Source organism: Cariama cristata, unplaced genomic scaffold (assembly GCF_000690535.1).
Source record: "Cariama cristata isolate BGI_N322 unplaced genomic scaffold, ASM69053v1 scaffold5160, whole genome shotgun sequence".
In the NCBI taxonomy this organism is placed as follows: Eukaryota; Metazoa; Chordata; class Aves; order Cariamiformes; family Cariamidae; genus Cariama; species Cariama cristata.
The window spans coordinates 1-6,687 of NW_009596276.1; positions in this window are offsets into that span (position 1 = coordinate 1).

A 6,687-nucleotide genomic window follows, 5' to 3' on the forward strand; every position below is an offset into this window, starting at 1 on the left:
GGCTAAGATGGCCCCTCTCCTCCCGCAGCCCCTTCACCAGCCCGGCGTGTCGCCTTCCCCGCTGTCTTGCACAAGCATCGTGTGGAAGGAAGCTGTCGGGTGGGAGGCCAGCCTAGTCTTCTCATCCCAAGCCCCAGAGGCACAACCTCCCCCTCTGCAGGGCCAGGAAAGTGACCTTAGGGCAGTGGAGTTGGTGCTGTCTCACAGGCCTGCTGTCAGGGGCTGCGTGGGGACGAGTTGTAATGGGGATCGGTAACTGGGTTTTGGCTAGTGATGTGTTTGCGTTAGGGGTCTGTGGGTGTAAACTGAGCAGTGCCCGAAAGCGTTCATGGCCTGCTCCGTGGTACCAAGTACCCAGGAGCACATTGGGTTGGAAATTAGGGATCCATGGGCCTTCTTCGGCCCAGGCAGCTGCTTCTGGGAAGGCTGTGATTCTGCTGACACACCCCTGCTGCAAGTGGGATTGGGATCGTGGAGATACACAGGGTGATACTTGGTCAAATTAGCCAGGGTAGCCCGTAGGCATGCACATAAACTTGGTTTTCATGGCACATAGTTAGGTGAATAGCTAATGCATGATCCAATATGAACCTGACCATATGAAGTTGGTATAACATTTTATAAATAATATGAAAACTGAATATGGAATTTGAACTGGTATAGAGAGTTCATGCTAGACCATGTGCCCAGGTGAGATTTTGGTCTGGTACAAGAAACCCTGGAGCTTGATTTGCTGAATTGTAAAAGCATGACCTGGGTGACCTTCAACAAGTCGTGTAGACTCTGTGACTTGGCTTCCCCAAATAAATTGAGCCAGGGCTATTGATTTCCTTTGTAAAGTACCCTGGACCTTGTTACTTCGAAGTCCAGGTTTCAAGACACATTTGTAGAATTTATGAGAATCGCCATGGTAATCTTAATTGTAACTACAATCTTTCAAACACTTCAGCCTTTAGAAGCATTAGGAGCCCTTGTATTATACTTTACAATGGAGAACATTGTCATAAAAACATCAGATGAAAACTTACCTTATTTTTCCAGGGAGCTGTGTAGTATTAAAAGGTTATGCTTACAGAGTAGGATCTGTTTAGCATCATTTATTTACTTAAAACATACTCAACAATTGGCAGTGTGGCATTTTTTCTACTATCTGATTTTTGCTTGAATGGCCACGACATACCAAAATAGGTACCTACATTGTTATTGTAAATAATCCTAACCACCTGTTGTAAGGATGCATTTTCCTTATTTCCAGAGACATTCTTAGAATATTAAGAGCAAAATATATCTTTGTATGGAACCGGAGATTTTGGAGTTTTTGTGGACTCAAAAGAGGCTGTTATACATTGTATATAGTGCATATAGCTGTAATAGTAACACTCTGCTTTTCTGGTAGTCTTATTTTCTGAAGCGATGGGGAACTGTCTATGTGTTACAGACAATTTCCGTATTTCCACAGAAAGTGGAGTGGCTCCTGAAACTGAGCCTACACCATGATCCTTTACTCAGCTGTTTGTCATGTGTTGGTGTGTATGTATGTAACAAATCTCTACTAAATATTATCTAGCTATGTTCTTAACATAATAATAGATGTCTTGTGGATGTTTGGTAATGTGCTGCAATAGTTGATAAATTGTAATGCAAGATGTGATGTCCTGTGGGTGGTCACCTAAGAAAGCATCATTTACAACACAACAAATACTTAAAAGGCTGGGAGTATTGAGAATGCAGCCTTAGAAGATTACCAGAATACTGTAAACTTGTATCCAACAGATACACTGATTGAGTGATGCCTCAGTGGATAGTTACTGTGCATATGAAGGCTTGAGATCATATCACCTTTATGTATTGTGTAGTTTGGAGGGTGAAGGAATTAAGCAAAACCCTTGAATTATTTCCTGAAAGAACACATTTATTTCCAAGGTTACTGTTTCTGAACTTGCTGAACACAACTGCATCAATGTCAGTGCATGCTGTAATTTCTGTTCTTCTGGGCTTACCTTTGACTGAAGAAATTAGAATAAGTATAAATAGTGAGACTGAGATGCTTCTGTAGTGGTACCAGCCAAAGCAGATGAAGGGACTGTGTATAAGAGGAGACTTAAACTATTATTTGTGTAAATGACCCTAGATAGTACTAAACTGTTAAATACCAATTGAAAAAGCAGATAGATACAACGCTATTTGCATTACAGTTGGTATAACTGTTTTTCACATCTGAGTGCTGATTTTTCTGGGAAGCATATAAGCACTCAGCCCATAGGTGTTGTGTTGTCTTAGAAGAAGTCCAAACCATACACTTCTAGATTAAAATCTTGTTTTGAGTGTTCTTAAAACTAATAATCAGGCAATTTGAATAAAAAGAGTTCTATGCAATTTGCACTGAATTAAGTATTTAATGGCAGGTCATTGTATAAAACTGGTTTTGATGAATCGTATTGCATTCAGGAATACTGATACAGTCAGGCATTTGATCCTTTCTGCTGTTTTATTTTTTCAAGTCTCTTAGACATCTGGATTCAGTTTTCTTACAGAGTTTATAAAGGAACAAAGTAAAGTCAAGGGGGATTTAAGTGTTTGGTTTTATGTGGAAATCAAACAGAAAAAAGTGAATGTTCCTCTGTAAGTACTTTAATAATAGGGTTTCTTATATGTTTTAGGCCCATATGCATACATGAAACCATGCTATTTGAAAATGTCCTTGATACAATTTTTTGAATATCATTTAGCAAATGGCAGATTGTTTGGCATCTTCCATATAAATCAAGTATGGAAATATTAGAAGGTTTTTTTTCCATATAAATATGAAGCTTGAAAGAAAACCTTCCATTTCACCAGTGCTTTCATAAACCGGATACACGAGAGATGAAGATTATGTATAATACTTTATTTTCTTGGTATGGTTTCTAGTGAATCTATACAGCCAAGGAAAAATAATAGGAACATGTAGAAAAGTGGCAGTGGGAGCACCCCAGGAAAGCTACTTGTTCTACAAAAGGGATTCTGCAGCTCTGGCAAGTTCTGGCTCAGCGTTGGTTTCTGTCCGTGTTATGTAGCCAGTATTGTAGCCAGTTATGTTTAGCAGAGCTGGTCCGACTTTCTACTTTTCTGTGAAACTGCCAGTGTTTTCAATTGGCAAATAGATATTTTCCAGGAAATCTGACACTGCCTTTTCTACCTTGAAGCCTTTTTTTGGCTGTGGTCTCTCATAAACTTAGTTTTAGGATAGCATATACTTGAGCTTGCAGGATGAGGATGTTTGTTGTTTTGGCAGCTGTCATTAAAGCAGAATGCATTTGGCACCAAGTAGTATGCAATTAGTTTTGCGATTGTCCTCACCTACAGTAAGAAATAATTGAATTTTAATAAATTCACGGAAGTTTATACTCTGTTATAATTGTTTCTCTGTTAACAGTACACGGAAGTTATTAGTACATAGTTACATAGTTGAATCAGATTCTTTTTGATAGTGAAAAGAAAGCTGTTCCTGAATTTAGATTTCAGTCCAAAACTGAAAAAGAAAAATTGAAAAAGAAAAATCTTGGGGATTGTCTAGCTCTATGTTGATACTTTAGCTGTAGATAATTCGGCATATGCAGATTTTGAATGCTTTATAATAGTATTTTAAGTTTAACAGCAAAGATACGCAAAAAGATATAATTTAGAAAGTTGAGCTTGATTAAGGTCAGAAGTCAGCGAGTCTGTTCATATTCATACTCTTGAAAGACTCAGGCAGCTAAGAGATGGGAGTATATTTCTTCCTTCTTTCCGCCCTGTGCTCCAAACTTTGCGAGATTTATAAAGATTGATGTTTAGATCTTATATGTCTAAACCTACGATACTTTATATGTATATAAGTGTGTGCTTGTGAATGTATTCTTCATATATAAAGTGCAGAATTTATGCAGTGAAAAATACAGTGTTTTATTTTTAGAAAATCCATGGCTACAAATTCATTTCCTTAGCAACTTTCCATCAAACAGCCAGCCTGCTCTTGCTCATTCCCAACCAAAACAAACTTAAACTGGCTTATTCATTTAGGCAGTTTTCCCATGAAAAATGGATTCCAGGTCTCTGCCAGGAGCATTTGTAATCTGCCAGGACACAGAAAAAAGTCTCTGTGCATAAAACATGAAAGGACATCTTTTAAAAAAATACTGTAATTTTGCAGTGATGAAGTTGGTGATGTTTTTCCTCTGCAATTGTTACATTTCAGTTTTACAGAGTAGGAATTTGAGTCTCTTGTACTCTGTCATGTCTATTTATTCATTTTATTTATCTCTGTGAATTGTACATCATAACAAACTGGTGTACCTAATTACACTGAGCATAGCTATCTCACGAGGAGACGCAAAGGAGACAAAACTAGCAGGCAGGTTTCGGATTCAGCACAATGCAAAACAAAAATATTGCCAGTTTGAGCAAGTTTTTACACCTAAATTCATTTTGATGTAATGCTTCTCTAATATATAGCCCTTTGTAGCACGGGATGGTGCCAGTTGTGCTATAAGGTAAATTTACGTAGTTTATATGGCTGAACATGAACAAATCCTCTACAAATAGAGCAGTGAAAAAAGTTGCTAAGTATCTTGCAGGAAGCAAGTATCAAGTTTATTGATAGTCATGTTGACTGTAGCCATGGGCAGTTCAGCCTAATCATCTCAGCCAACAGCTGATAACTCAGAAGTGAAATCTATGCTCTCTGTTTCAAAAGGAGACAAAACTGACAAAACATGTGACTAATCTTTCCTTTTCCATCTGTTTCCGTATACCTGTTAGGATAGATAATTGTTCTGGCTCTGATTTTCCAATACACCAAGATTTGCCAAGCTCTGCCCTTGGTGTAGCACCGTGTATTTCATATGCTCTGTTGACATGGATGATTCTATTACAAAAGTACAATGGTGACTATAAATGGATATATATTAATTTTAAGGTCTGCTAGAAACACATGACAAAGGAGTTGATTCTGAGGAGGAGAAGGACACGTAATGTCAGAAATTTTATTTTCACCGTTTGAAGATGGCACCCTTTGGGTTTGTTTATCAGAAGCTAACACATGCATCCTGTCTTCCTTCATTTCAGATGCTGCACCTTCCAATCGTTACAGCAGCATCCCTTTCACTCAAGTCACTACTACATGGCTGAAATGGCTCAGAAGCATTGTGTATACCACAAAATGTAGAAAATTGGGACACAAAGTTTGATTGCTGCCTCTTTAGGCAGTTGAAATAACAGTTAAAGAGTTCCTGCTATGTGGATCCTAGAGGTGTTAAGCCTCAAGTGCAAAATCAGTACTTTCCTAATAGGATGATACAAATTTGAGTTCACCTGCTTTCAGCTAAGAGAGAGTATTACAATCTAGTCTGCCTAAAAATAAGCTATAACAGCTCCTTCAGTAACTTCCCCATCATGTCTGTGGCTTCCTTTTGAGCTACATCTTGTTCAGAAATGCGAAGTCTCAGTTCAAAAAGTGGTGTTGAGGAATATTCAAATGAAGTATTCCAGCAGCTACTTAGTTTCACTTAGAAAATGTGTTTTCTTTAGTCTGCATAAAATTAAATTGTTTTCTGCATAGTTGTAATTCTCTTAAATGGCTGTGTTTTGAAAATTGGACATACTTGTTTAGGAAAAAAAAAGTCTCCAGTTATGTGTCTGTTTCTGTATTGAAGTTCTGCTATGTATTTTGAGGAGTTGATTTAACATCTCACGAAGTCAGTGATTATGGGGCATTTTCATATTCTTGAGTTGCTTTTGTGCCTTTTGTCAGTAAGGGTAGTTAAACACAGTCTTAATTCTGGGTTTTTTTTTTTTAGATTCTGCTTTCAGTCTTTTTTATGATACATTCCTACAGTCATTTTCAAGTAATAAATATAATTGCTATAGCAAAATGGAATATCAAAGTTCCTGCCCCTTTTCCGTGCAGGTTAACATCTCTGGTTTAGACTGAACATTGTATTGCAAGAGGATTCAATAAATTGCTGCTAGCAATGTGCTGTCTCTCAGTATTTCCAGGCATTTGGGCCTGTGAAGTCCCTTGATGCAAATCCCCAGTACTTCTTTTCTCATATAGATGTGCAGGATTGATGTTAGTAAAAAGGATGAACCTCTCAGTCATGAGTTGTGAGAGAAAGTAGACTGCCTGCCTTTCAGTTGGCATTTTTAAACTATAAACGATATATTAATTCAGATGATAATTTGAGGGTTTTTTTTTTTTCCTTTTTTTTTTTTTTCTCTTCTGGAGTGCCTAGACCACACAATAAGGATCAGCTTGTCAGGACAACATGTTTTAAGAACTGAAAGAATAGATGAGAAAAGCAGTCTCTTAAACAGTGCTTGAAGTTTGTTCCCATTACTTAGGTGTTACAGCTTTGTTTTAGGAAGTTGAACATGCTTGTAAGTTGAGACAGTGAACCTGCTAAGGTGACGTTCTTTTCACGCTAGATGTCAGTGTTAACATACCTGTTCTGTAATCTCAGGTGTAGTCATTCTGTTGTCCTCTTGGATACACCTGTATTTAATACTTCAGTTACAATTTATGGTCAAAATGGCAGGGCAGTAAATGCAAATAATGATTTGTATGTTGACCCTTAATGAGTGGCCATCTGTAAATCTTTTTCTTGTGAAACTGTTATTCTTTTTGCCCTCTATTTAACCAAGGAAACCCCGAAGAAAGTTAAAATGTCT